Source organism: Palaemon carinicauda, chromosome 14 (assembly GCF_036898095.1).
Source record: "Palaemon carinicauda isolate YSFRI2023 chromosome 14, ASM3689809v2, whole genome shotgun sequence".
In the NCBI taxonomy this organism is placed as follows: Eukaryota; Metazoa; Arthropoda; class Malacostraca; order Decapoda; family Palaemonidae; genus Palaemon; species Palaemon carinicauda.
The window spans coordinates 34,395,698-34,411,312 of NC_090738.1; the positions used below are offsets into that span (position 1 = coordinate 34,395,698).

Here is a 15,615-nt window from a genome sequence, read left to right on the forward strand (position 1 = left end):
AACCCTTCCTATTCTCCGTTATTATTATTATTATTATTATTACTATTATTATTATTATTACTAGCTAAGCTACAACCCTAGTCAGAAAAGCAAGATTCTATAAGCCCAAGGGCTCCAACAGGGAAAAATAGCCCAGTGAGGAAAGGAAATAAGGAAATAAACGATATAAGAAATAATGAAAATAAAACTAAAATATTTTTAAAAACATTAACACATTAAAACAGATATTTGATGTATAAACTATAAAAGTCCAGTGTAAGCCTGTTCAACATAAAAACATTTGCTGCGAGGTTGAACTTTTTAAGTTCTACTGATTCAACTACCCGATTAGGAAGATCATTCCACAACTTGGTCACAGCTGGACTTATGCTCTTTCTCTCCTCCTACCTTCTTTAGTCAGTTATTGTTATATGTCCTTTCTCGTGTAATTCTTTAATCGTGGCATTGAATATCCAAGTGGAACATTATCATTTGGGGGAGATTTTGGGGAGGGGGAAGATCTATGAGGCTAGTAACCGCATAACATCTATCCTAAGAGACTTGCTACAAACGAAAGTTTGGTGGGTAGAGCAATGGGTCACAATATAACCCAAATATTCTACATAGCAACAATAAGTAACAGTCATTAGGGATTTCTTTCAAAACATTCTATCACAAAGGCAAATGTAACACACTAATTTCAAGTCTTTACAAGCTCAAAAATAGGATGAAAAATATGTGTGGATTCCACCACTAAGTTTATAAGATTTTTCTCCTTATTTAACAAGGAATATTTACAACGCCAATGGAATAATAATACAAGATAATTCCTAAACCAATATGACAGTAAAATGAGTAAAATATTAGATTATGTATATACAGATGTTCCTGATAAAGAACAGAATCACGACACACAAGATCTATATACAGTATACATATAGATAAGAAAAACACATTATAATCAGCTGCAACAATTTACTGATATCTATGTACTCTTCATAAAGAAAGACAACTTCATTATGACAAAAACAAGGCACAGATGCTCCTGTAAACAAATGAAGGAATAACTAAATGTATGATAAAATTCGAGATAATGCAATGCATAAACACGTGCTATTAGTTTAGTATTTCCGGTAACGGCAGCGAAAAAAAAAACAATTCGTATATTACTTTTATCATTTTTATCTCTAATGGAATGAAATTTATAAAATTTTTATCTGAAGGAGCTGATAAAATTCCTAACCGGTCGATACTTTAACTGAATATTTAAATAAAAAACAAAAACACACACACACACATTCTTAGTATACAGATAACTGTTTATTGTGGCTAGCGAAATAAAAAATAGTCTATAATGAGACGGTTCATACATACATACGCACAAACATATAGACTGTGCATATATGGTCTCCATGATACATATATATATATATATATATATATATAATATATATATATACTATATATATATATATATATATATATATATATATTATATATATATATATATATATATTTTATATATATGTGTATATATATATATATATATATATATATATATATATATATATATATATATATATATATATATATATATATGTAGATATATGTGTGTGTATATACATATATATACACGAGTATATTTATATACTGTACATACACACACATATATATATATATATATATATATATATATATATATATATATATATATATATATATATAATATATATATATATAAGAAATGGTTTCGAATAAGGACCAACACAACTGTCACTGACATATTCACCCTACAATTTCTGAATTGAGATAAACATCCTATGCAGGAGACATCCAAAAAATTACCAGCTTCATAGGCACATATACACCTACACAGAAACACACACACACACCCAGATTGACCGGACAGTTTCTCCGACCGGCACACAAGGTTCTTCAGCATGACGTCAAACACACTTACATAAATTGCTCCATTTACTTCTTACAATTTGCTCCCACTCTCGTACTTTCCGAATGCACCCCCTTTTTTCCCGCCATTTATCCAGCACTTCCGAAGTCCCTGTTGCTTCCTTCTCAGTAACACTTCCATTCATTCTGTCCATATGATTAAAGAATTTCAAAATACCCCAGAACCAAAACATCAATTTCCAAAATCTGGAAATAGTTTAAAATCCGTATCTTAAGAGATAAAAATACATAGAATAGAAAATAAACAGTTATATCAAATACAGAATTACAGATATCAATAACAAATCGTAAATGTACAAAAGACAACTACATAACAAAAAGGAATAATCTATACAAACTAAAAAAAAATTGTATTCAAGATGATACCCACGTCAAAATATGGCGGGAAAATAAATTATTGCTTAAAACGAATATCTTAATAGTTGCAATAATAAGTGTCTAGCCTACTACAAAACGTGAAAGAAAGAAGACAATGACTAAATAATTGATGACACTTTAAAAGTATATTTGTATTCGAATATAGATGCTAAAGATAGTAGTGGAAATTTGCATTCAGGAAAAAAAAAATATTTGAAGGAATTTAATCATTTTACGATACGAAATAAGACTTTTTTAAACAAGAGAAAATTGCTTTGAACTGCATGGGATTACATGGAATATCAAAGTATGTCAATATGAAAAATCACACCTAATATGTTAAAAGAACTCGGTTCCACTTGAGAAAATTGGAATAAAAATTGACTGACAGAACGGATCTTATGATGACGGAGAAAAGTGGATTAGGCGAAGAAACATAAAGACTAAATGCCACATACAAATGAACTTCCAAGAGTATGTAAGAAATAAGTAATACCGAAGTTATTTCAATCAGTTTTTCAATGAGATTTTGAAGCGACAAGAAGGCTGTGTTAATGATTAAGCCCCAAGTATTTCTTCCTTGACTTTAAATCAACTGCAGAAACTATAAAGAAAAAACAATATTCATTAATCACACATAATTCACGAAGTACTCATCTGATAAGAAATGTCCCGGGTATTCAAGAAGCACAGATCGACCACCAATTGTTACAGATCACTTAATTAGGATATTCCTTCCTGTCAATCTATTCTAAACGCTCCCCTGCTATCATATTACTTTCCCCGCCTCCGCTTATCATCATTAACCAGGAAAGTACTTCACCATAATCAGCATACATGACAGATCCATTACCTTCTCTTGTTATATTCTATTTTACTCCTGCAATCATCCGCGCTTCTTCCCTACCTTCTGTCCCTCCTTCAGCCCCTACTTCACGCCAGCTGCAGTAACCCGAGACCCGTCCAAGTCAAGTTCCATCGACCGCAAGACGCGGGGACTTGGTCGAAGACAAACTCCCCTCCCCCTCTCGCCTCCCCACATCACCACACCATCTTCTCTTCCCCCGAATGTTTTCTTGCCACCTTCGCAGCCGGACGTTTGGTGTTATCTCAAACAATGCTCGTTGGAAATAGCGCATTAATGCTCTTAGTTATATGTGAATATCTACACGTTTGTGTCTCTCTCTCTCTCTCTCTCTCTCTCTCTCTCTCTCTCTCTCTCTCTCTCTCTCTCTCTCTCTCTCTCTCTCTCTACACACACACACATATATAAATATGCATACACACACATTTATTATATATATATATATATATATATATATATATATATATATATATATATATATATATATATATATATATATATATATACTATATAACGTATCCGTAGCTGCACCCTAATATAAGCTACGAATACGGACATTTATATGCATATTTGGCTACGATTACGGGCATACATAATGTGTAAACCGAGGCTACAAATGCAGACATGTATGACGTCTGGAACTGGCTCAAAATATGGACATGTGTGGAAGTGGTTATACTACGGGAACATATAGGCTAATACGGTATATATGTCGAAGTGGCTACAAATACAGGTATATAAATCATATGAAAGTTACTGGGATATATAATATTCGGAAGTAACCACGAATACGAGCATATGCTATATGATTAGTGGAAATGAGTTTTAAAGGTTTAAAAGCCACTCATGAATGGCAGAGGCAAGAGACAGTGACATTGCCCTAGAAACTGGTCACACACACACACACACCACACACACACACACACACACACACACACATATATATATATATATATATATATATATATATATATATATATATATATATATATATATATATATGATCAGAACCCAAGCCCCTCTCCACCCAAGGTAGAATCAAGGAAGTCCAGGCAATGGTTGCTGATGACTCAGTATATACACCTATAGTTTCGCATCTACAGCCAATGCCTAGAAGTGGTTATGAGTTCGGATACGTATGATAAGCTACACATTCGGTATTTTCTAAGACTTGTGAGGAAATAAGGTTAGATGAGGAGTCGGGGAGGAGGGGGGCAAAGCCCCACAGTCATATAACGTTAGTCATGCTAGGTTATGTATTTTCAATGATTGCTATAATGCTGGGCCCTTATGTAAGGGTTCCGGTATACTTGGTAAGGCCAGGGTAGGTAACTTATGGGACTGTTGACCATAATATAGAAAACAATTATTAGATTTAGTGGCAGTACAGTTTCTATGAATATGACCAGAAGCCGCCTACATATCTCTATATATCTCTCCGTACATGCTGCCATATAAGTGAGTATTTGTGCAAGTAGGTATGCGAACTGATATATGTATATGGGTATATATATGTATATACAGTATATATATACATATATATATATATATATATATATATATATATATATATATATATATATATATATATATATATATATACATACACACAATATCCGTGTATACGGGCATATAAGTTTGTATTTGTGCAAGTAGGTAAGCGAATTTATATATATATATATATATATATATATATATATATATATATATATATATATAATATATATATATACATATATATACATATATAACATATATAAATATATATATACATATATATATATATATATATATATATATATATATATATATATATATATATCTATATATATACATATATAATATATATATAAATATATATAAATACATATAGATAGATAGACAGACAGACAGATAGATAGATAGATAGATAGATATACATGTGTGTAAGTGTGTGTCAGTTTGCCACTAACAATCATGATTTCCTTATTTTCAAATATGAACCGGTAAATAGTTCATATGAAATAAACTCTGACCAAGGAACGTTGCCCCAAGGAGAAATGCAGTAATGAACTTCTACCGGATCAGGATTCAAGATTATGCCTCAGAGCCGAAACAAAACTGGCATTAGGCTTAGAATTTTCAATTTCATTCTGACTTTTAGTGGTTTTCCGTCCAATGATGTCTTCAATTTTGTAATTTGAAAGGTTGAAAGGCTTCTAGGTGTAGGTTTTATAGACAGTAATTTATTGAAAAGGCAAAATTAAACTTCTACTTTCAACAATTCTACCAAGCTGTATAAAATCAAATACATAAGCAACATTCGAATGGTAAATTAAAAAGCTTGTAGATTCATAATAATCACATAAAAAAGGGTCAATTAAACAACTAAATGTTCATATAAAATTATAATCACTTATTAACTTAATCATGATCAAGTAAACAAATTCTCAAGATCTCACTTTCATCAGCCCTTGCCATTACTCGACTGCACCTTACCGCTCTCCCCAATTGCTAGGCAATGAAACAGATACCGCAGCGAATCAGCGGCTCAAAGGTCATGTGTAATCTGGATGTTCTGATAAAGAGGTCACGAAGCTGACTGCTTCCAAAAAACTATAAACTTCAAGAGATGCAAATGTTGTACTATAGGAAAAATGTGTTTTAAGATATAAAGTTATGTTGGCGAGACAATCTCTCTCTCTCTCTCTCTCTCTCCTCTCTCTCTCTCTCTCTCCTCTCTCTCTCTCTCTCTCTCTCTCTCTCTCTCTCTCTCTCTCTCTCGTGAATATATAGCAACTCATTTCATTTTCGCTATTATCAGTTCCACTTTTTACAGACAGGATACCAAATTAATCTCTAACGAGACCAAATTCATCCATAACAGAGAGATAATAAAAATGCTATTGGATCGGCACTACCTTCCCAAGATCATGGCAAACAAAATATTTGTTTTCCCCCACATCATATTACCATTCATCAAGCACAAATCCTAACGGTAACATCAGCATTGATTGAAAGCCCGGAAACCAAAACTGACCGATATATGCTTACTGAGAGTAACCTTGAGTGCCATCATAATCCGACATACCCTCTCCTACCACAGGCGCATTTTACTCTTCGAGGAATTCCTCCAAAATTTTACTAAATTTTCTTCGCCCCCCCGGGTAGCTATAAAGAGAAACTGAAAGGACAACACAAGTAGAGCCATCAGAACGGAAAGATGCACAGAGAGAGATACCATAACATAAGAGGAAAGGCGATCCGCCAAAGAGTTGTGTGGTTGCCTCTCCAGACTCAGGTGTAGAGTCACATTTTTCTCTGTTCTGTGATGGCGGGTAATAGATATCACTTTGTTAACCACGAGGGGTGTGAAATCCCCCTCCTATCCCCTCCCCCTTAGCGGTAAACCCACAAACTCACATTCCCACCTCTTCCTAATCACAGATTCCCGCGAATTCCACCTCCTCTCCTTGCCCTACCTAACACTCTCTGCTATTCTTATCCAACGGGAAAAATAAGTCCTCTCTACCACAACAATAACATGTCTGGTAACATCTAGCATGTTCTGTAAGTTGCGCAACCAGTAAAAGTAATCAAAGACATTCTTCCAGAGATTTTGTAACATTCTGAGAAAGTTATGCCTAAGGCCATGCCCTTTTTCAGACAGAGCTCTGACAAATAAAAAAAAAAAATTAGAATACGAAAGGTTTACTTCTTGCACTTCGGTTAAATACATTTATAGCCAATAATTAATCTACTCGACTGAAAATCTATGCAGTATTCATAAGATATGGGACGTAAATACTTTATTTCTTGTTTTCGGTCCCTTTTCTTAAGGGCACTAATCACCTTCATATGAAGTTAATCTCACAATAACAGAACAAGTGACGTGCAGTTACAAAGCCCTCTTAATCCGGTAACAACACTCCTCAAGGATCAACTACAATAAAAACGAACAATAGACTCGTATCTAACCAGATACATAATACTATAATATATATATATATATATATATATTATATATATATATATATATATATATATATATATATATATATATATATATATATATATATATATATATATATATATTTATAAAATTTCAACCAAAATTTTAATTTCCTTTTTCGTACAAATAATTAAAGTGAACGCTAAAATGATTGCATGACACCCCCAAAAATGTATAATGCTATAAAACAAATGACATCAAATTAATTTAAACTGACCACCAAACGTAATCTAGGCAAGTTATACCCTTGATTGGTTTGGTTTGAGAGATGCCTCAACCCAGCAGGCCACGGACTATTAATGTATCCAGTTATACCAAGACTCCACGAGCAGAACTCAAAAGCTAAATATTTCAAGTTTGTAATTCTATTAATCGCTCACGATTGCTTCCGTACCTTCAGTCACCATATGACCTACTCAATTGCTAACCTTCCATGTAATTAATTCTGAACCAAAAGATAAATACATTTCTGCGAGCGTATTTTTCTCCATATCTCTAATGCCCGAGACATCAACACCGCTTCGCATACCACCTCGGGTGGAGACGAGACTGGCACTCAAACATCATTAGTACATTTCTTCGAGCCATTTCTAACACTCCTTTCCAAAACAAACGTTTAGGCGCAACCAGGGCGCAACGAACGTTCGCACCCGTCCCCTTTAATCAAGGCGCACACGGTGGCTTTGTCAGGGAGCTGAAATCTGCCGAGAAGTTATAACTAACCAAATGAGTATGATTACGAATATGATTACAGTCCTCGTAAGTCATAGATCATCCTCGAAGGCACCCTCTCAATGTGTATAGCGGAATAGGACGAGGAAAGGGAGCTGAAGTAAGATGAAGGTAGGAGGAAGAAGAAGAAGAGGAAAGTGGAAGAGAAAGAGGGTGACGGTGCGCTCTAATCACAGGAAGATGGTGTGAACTTCATTAGCATAATAATTAAGGGAGTAATTTGAGTGTCAATATTACCACAAGTCACGTGACGAGGGGTCCTACTTCACAGTCCTATCTCGCCCTCGAGGAACCAGGAAGGGGGAGGCTGGACCAGAGAGGAAGGAGGGGGGCTGGGAGGCGCAGGAAGCTCGCTTTGAGGGAAAATTATGTTTCGGATGTGGTCTGGTCGAAGAAAAAAAAAGTATAACACTGATTCGGGATGTAACACTTGATAATCCTGATCATAATATTTTCAATAATGAAGATGGTGATTTTTATGAAGAAAAATTGATTTAGCAGTTATAAGATCAACTACTTAGTAGAAAGCATTTTCCGACTAAAAATAATTCCTTTCGAGAGAAACCACTTATGGGCATAATAATAAATATGTCAAAACTATTAATCTTGAAAAGCCACGGGTAAGAAAAAAAGAAAAGAAAAAAAAACGCGATGCTAATAAAATGACTTTCTTTTGAAAAAACACAACATTAATAAAAGATTACCCAGACATATGTACATGGAGTATACTGTAAATATATTCAAGGTAATTATATCATATATATATATATATATATATATATATATATATATATATATATATATATATATATATATATATATATGCGTTTGTGTACAATCTTATCCTCATTTAGCTCAATGAAAACAAGTGTCTCAATACTTAAAGAAGGACTCTGAATAATTAATGAAAGTAGTAAGTTCATAGCATTTTGGACGTACTTTTGTGCAATATTTACTTCCTTCAGAGAAGAATATTGGTTCATTTAAAAATTCCCACGACAAGTACTACATAGACAGTTTACGTCAAAATAAAATGAGAAATTAAACAGATAACCTATGTTTACTAAAACGTAGAACATTTCACAATATGATACACCTGAGCACCCTAGAGAGAGAGAGAGAGAGAGAGAGAGAGAGAGAGAGAGAGAGAGAGAGAGAGAGAGGAGAGAGAGAGAGAGAGAGAGAGAGATTGTATTTAGATTACACCTAATTCTTAAAACATTCGTTTACTGATATTTATACATAATATAGTTTTGTAATCCTATGCGAACGAATGGCCTCGTTACAGTGTATAGGATTTGAGAGAGAGAGAGAGAGAGGAGAGAGAGAGAGAGAGAGAGAGAGAGAGAGAGAGAGAGAGAAAATATCAAAGCATGAAACCTCGAACCGTAACATGATTTACCCTTAGAAGCAAGCTTAAAGAATCTAAAAACAAAAATCCCCCCACCCCCCAAAAAAAAAACATTCATCCACCCGCCCTATACGACTCGACTCATAGTCACCCCATTCCACGAGGGTAACAGAAGCATACATACCAAAGGGTCGTGCCAAACTATGGCTCCCATAAAGAAGCATAATGAATGGACGAACGTCTCGCCAAGACCAATGGTAATCCTGTTCTCTGCGCGGAGATGGAATCGTCCGACCCTCAAGTATCGGGCATGGGGCGTTTTTACACGAGCGGTGTGGTTCACGTTTTCATCCATCATTAGCTAATTCTGTTTGATATGCAGCAGGTAATAACTAAACGTAGCCTGGGTCTGCACGAGGAGACTTTATGACCCACGTAACAGCGCAGGTACAGGAGCCAAGACTTGTAAGAGGACGTTCAGGTATCCAGGTATTCAGACTACTCTGGCGCATTTTTAGCGACGACACACCATCCCGGTGGTGGTGGTGGTGGGAAACAGTATCGACCCTCGATTTCAAGCCATGATCGCAAGTATACGTAAGGGATTCATTTGAACTGCCATATAATAAAATAAAACAGCACATACACATAATTGCATATATAATCCCACGTGCTTACATAATCATTTAACTAAGTAAAAAAAAAAACACATCTTATTTAAATGTATGCACAGCCAATGATTGATTGATTGATTTTAGGTTTTCTGGCATCCACATAGCCAATGAACATCCATTAATCAAAAGCCTATACATATACAAAATTATCTACTTGAATGTGCGTGAATGCGTGGATAGCGAATGCTGGTTTAACTCTCACTAGGAAAACATTTCAACAATCCGAATATACCGTTATGCGACTTCTAAGAGTTTAATAGCTCTGTTACTCCCAATACCCTCAATGCACATGTTAACTTCCAGACAGTTCATCAGTCATACAAGCAAGAACGACTTTATGTGCAACATAGCTTCAGTGCAATATCTAGCGCAGCTTTATGTACTAAAAAGTACTAAAAATAATGAACACTCTAAGTCGAACGAATCAGATTTGAAAAAACCTGATTTTATGTAACTATGTCAAGCAACACAATCCTTCTCCAACGTTCTCACTAAAAACCTGAAAGAATCCAGAAATAAAGTTATGCAGACATATTCTATACCGCACTTCCAATTGTTCTATTCATAATATATATATATATATATATATATATATATATATATATATATATATATATATATATATATATATATATATATATATATATATATGAATATATATATAATATATATATTATATATATATATATATATATATATATATATATATATATATATATATGTATATATATATATATATATATATATATATATATATATATAATATATATATATATATATATATATATGTACATACATAAGTTCTAGTTCATGGTATATTAAATTAGCTATTCATGCGAAAAATTACAGTGAATGACTGGGAAACTTTTAACCAAAGACATGTATGCATTTATCCATATGTAAATTTACCTATATTATTATTCATTTCTTATTTTCTCTTTTTCGTGTTCTATCTTCAATATAAACACTCAATTCTGTGGAACCTTGCTTTGTAGGTTAAAGGCTTTTAGGCCTGTTCAATATGAACGTCAGATCCTTGATAATAATAATAATAATAATAATAATAATAATAATAATAATAATAATAATAATAATAATAACAATAATAATAATAATTTCTTCAGTATAAACGTCAGATTATTCTGAATAATAATAATAATAATAATATTAATAATAATAATAATAATAATAATAATAATAATAATAATAATAATGAAGAAATATATAGAAATTTCTAAAAATATTTAGATTATTAAAGATTAATTCCACCATCATAGATCAGAGACGAGCATAAAATCAATCAAAACAATCGTCTTTTTTATACTGAACATTCCAAAAGATATATTCAGAATGATTGGCATATGACTCTCTTAGAACCTCCACTACATAAAAAAAAATTCTCCTTCTCAGGTGTGGTTCCAGAACAAACGGAGTAAGGAACGTCGTATGAAGCAGCTTACTTCGATGGGCATGCGCCGCGCACCTCTTCGGCAATCCTCGGAAAATCCGGGGTATGCGTATGTCCCCAAGCATGGAGGACGGATACCCCTACTACGGGGACGCTTTCGCCTACGGTCCCCAGGGCTTCCATGACTTCTTCCCCGGGCAGGGGCCACCTCCTCCCCCAGGCATGACCTTCCCTCATGGTAAGTGAATACTCCAGGCGTTAACTGTACAGGTCAGGTCATACTCCTGGATAAGAAAATTCGAAAAGATAATCGCCGAGTACAATAGGCGATCTAAAATTGGATGCAACCGATTCCAAAGAAAAATTGCCGTAGGGTTACGTTCTTTCAAATTAAAAACCAACTAACTTGAATTATATTCCAAAGTAATTGTGTTTCACTAATACCTCAGTAAATGCTACTATGGTAATATGCTCTTTCCTCTTTCAAATGACAGGCTTGACGGTGATTTTCTTGCCCTTTTCAAGAAGCTTAACGTATGTCATACTTAGTAACACTGTATTCTGGGAAATTTCCTTGATGTTAAAACAGCTTTTCTTTAACAAATCATATTTAATAATGGTATGGCACGGATGGACTATGGACAAACATTACTAAGAGAATATTGCAATCAGTACCAAAGTCTACAAATTCTACAAGATTCTTTTCATATAAAGATATTAAATTTCCGAGTGCTTGCTTTGCTAGTTAATGGTCTTTTGGACGGTCTAGAATAATAATAATAAAAATAATAAAAACAATAATAATAATAATAATAATAATAATAATAATAATAACAATAATAATAATAATAATAATAAAAATAAAAATAAAAATAAAAATAATAATCTCCCCTATATAATAAAGAGAAAGTGTTCGGCTATATATACACACACACACACATTCATATATATATATATATATATATATATATATATATATATATATATATATATATATATATATATATATATATATACATATATATATATATCCCTGTCCTCGGCTAAGGGGAGAGGGAGTAGTCATACAATATTGAGAAGCTGGTGCGTGCATATTATCTAAATATTTAGCCGTCATTTTGACGGGCCACATACACTATTAATCATGATAAAAATTATAAGTGCCCTCTTTAATATCACCCTACACATTCCAGGTCTACCTCCTGCCATGGAGCAGCCGCTACCGCCGGGAGGTCCCATGAGCGACTTTCCAGGCCTGGGCGGGCTAGGGGCACCGCCCGTGAGCGAGTCGGGACACTTCATGAGCCAGCCCCCCGACATGCTCTCCTTATCTCAGAGATCGTCTCCTGAAGGCATGATCATGGCGCATGGCGGTCAGTACTTGGAGGCATAAGAAGGGGCAAGGTAGTCCCAGGATAACCGCATGATAAACGCTAACATCTCTCTCTCCTCTCTCTCTCTCTCCTCTCTCCTCTCTCTCTCTCTCTCTCTCTCTCTCTCTCTCTCTCTCTCTCTCTCTCTCTTCTTTAATCACACGTTGCATATTTGCATATTTTCAAGACTTGAAATCTACATTCGCCTGTAAATTCTTTTTATTTTATCATAGCATTTATATAATCTACAGATCTGACCAAATAGTATATTTTCTGTTGTATGACACTTATTAATAAATTAGTCATAGTGTTGTGTCTCATTATAAAGACTAATGGTTCAAGACATTTATTTAGTATCCCGTTGGGAAAAGTTGGTAAATTTACATTACTGCGTGGAGTTATTTAGAATGTTTTTTCCCCTGTAAAGGATAATATTTTTATATCAATTCTCTCGTTAGGACAAACTGATACTCTTTAATTTTTACATGACATTCATGATATTGTATCAGCCTAAAATGCGTCTGTTTTCAGACACTTGTCTTATTTCCTATAACTTCTTTTGAGACTTTTTTCCCCTTAAGCATGTTGCATGAACTGCTATATTTCTTCTTTCTCAATTCCTGTATTGACAAAATATGTTTCCCCCCCCTAAGAACTATATATAGTAAACCCCTTAGAAACGTTATCAGTAACGTTCACACAATGAACCTCAAAACATCTATTTACAAAAGGCTAAAACTTTTCAAACGTTATTCTTTAATTTTAATTTTGGACATGTGGAGCTAATTTTCTACCTACCCGAACCCACTCCCTTTTGGTTTCTTGGTTACAGATTACTTTTTTTCTAAAGGACCCATTTCCTCTTCACACTAAATTATTTTCCTTTCAATGTACAATAGACTTGCAAAATAGCATAAGATTGGAATGTATAAATTTCATATTGCAACCCAGAATGCCACTGAAGCTTCCATAGGTCTCGACTGTCGGTCAGTCTACGACGGTCATTAACTAAACAGCTGTATAAGGATTCAATTAATCATTTGTGTTAGAATTTTACTGTAGTTTATCTCTAGACCTGTCTTAAATTTCAACCGACTCTATTTGACTTCCATTCTTGAGATTATACTATGCATGTTCTATTTAACATGTTAACCCCAAAATAAAAATAAACTAAATTTAACTATCAACTCGAGGTTGCTTTCTGGTGGCAGACGAGTGCATGTCCTTTAATCTTTAACTTATTCTTTTTTAGAAATGCTATTCCTTGAGGTCATTTTCATCCCCATAAAACTCTGCTTTCTGTGTGAGCAAATAACAAAATTCTAAAACTTGAAATACGTCCCTTTCCGATGAATTTCTACTTCAATTCTCATGCAAATTTTATACATAACCTACTCTGTATTTCATTCATCATCATCGTTTCTTACTTAATGTCATAATTGAACGTTTATATTAAACGGAAAGCCAATCAGAATACCGTCTATCACTATAGAAAAATCTGCCCCATGTTTAAATTAATTACCAAAGGTTAATATTTTTTGGTACTTCGCCCTGTTCATGTAATTTTCCCACTGGATTTACGAAATTTCTACCTAACAGAATATGAATATACAGTATTGTTTCTCGAATTAAATCTTCAATGCATATTTACTTAAAATTTTTACTGTTTTCTACAGTATTTTTTACTTCCTATTAGTTTTATCTACCAGTTAATTTTTTACATAATACCTAGCTTTTTGTCAGCTATTTCATTTTCCTATATTTACTGCATGATTAACCTAAGTCACATCGTGCATTTCTGGTTTTTCATTTTATCCTCTTATCTATTGACTCATTATAAAAAGGCCTGGAGGTTCTTTAGAGTCAATCTGAAACTAGGGGAAAACAGGTAGTTAAGATTACACAATTCATTACATAAGTTTCAACTGATTTTTATATTTGTTCTCTATCCCAAATAGATCAACGTCTGAGATAAGAAACAGTTTATTACATATGTTTCATCTAGTATACTAGTATATTTCTATTTTTTGGTCTAGGACGGGGTGATATATACTTTTTACTATCATTTACATTTATGTTATGTTTTAAAAGAAGATCCATTGTCAAAGACATAACATACACTGTTAAAAATTTACTTAAAAAAACGGTAAAGATCCTGGTATTTACCGTTTTAAAAACGGATATATTAACGTAAAGGAGTGATATCAAAGTCAACAACCCGTAAAATATTAGAACAAAGTATGATAGAATTACGGTCGCCTGAATTTTACTGAAATACGACTGAAAACAGTAAATTTATACGGTGAATTTTCGATTAAAATTAGTGTTTTTTGAAATGCAGTTTAACACATTAATTTCATCTGACATACCACCTATCTACGATATCAGTCCCTTATTTGTTTGATTACAGTTATGTTGCCAGATGTTTGATATCTAAGAGTTGTTAGGTCGTGGTCAGAAGTCAATGCGTAACATCTGAAGCCTAAATCGAAATAATCAGACCTTTATACCACAAGGGAATTTTCCAACATTCGTTAGTAACGTTTTATTCTTTCATTTCTAACTGCTCCGCATTTGAACAAATTAATCTAAAACAAATGCTCGGTAAAGTAGGGTGGCCACAAGGCATAAATGAAAAAAGTAAAAAAGAATTAATCAATATAAACTATATATATATATATATATATATATATATATATATATATATATATATATATATATATATATATAATAGAACAATTGCGTCAGGACCTGAAGACACTGTGCAGTCACACACGGTAATCAGTCGACAGAGTTCTTTCGAACCCAGGAAGTTAGATCCTTGGCTAGAACCGTTACCGTACTGTAATAAAGTAATTTGATTGTCACAGGATGACAGACCTGTGTATCCTATATAATGTTACGAGGCCCTCCGCCC

The 15,615-nt window shown here is 33.5% G+C and overlaps 1 pseudogene; it reads left to right on the plus strand.

The window, feature by feature from the left end:
* Positions 1-15,615, plus strand: part of LOC137653159 (LIM/homeobox protein Lhx1-like) — a 57,896-nt pseudogene that overhangs the window by 40,163 nt on the left and 2,118 nt on the right.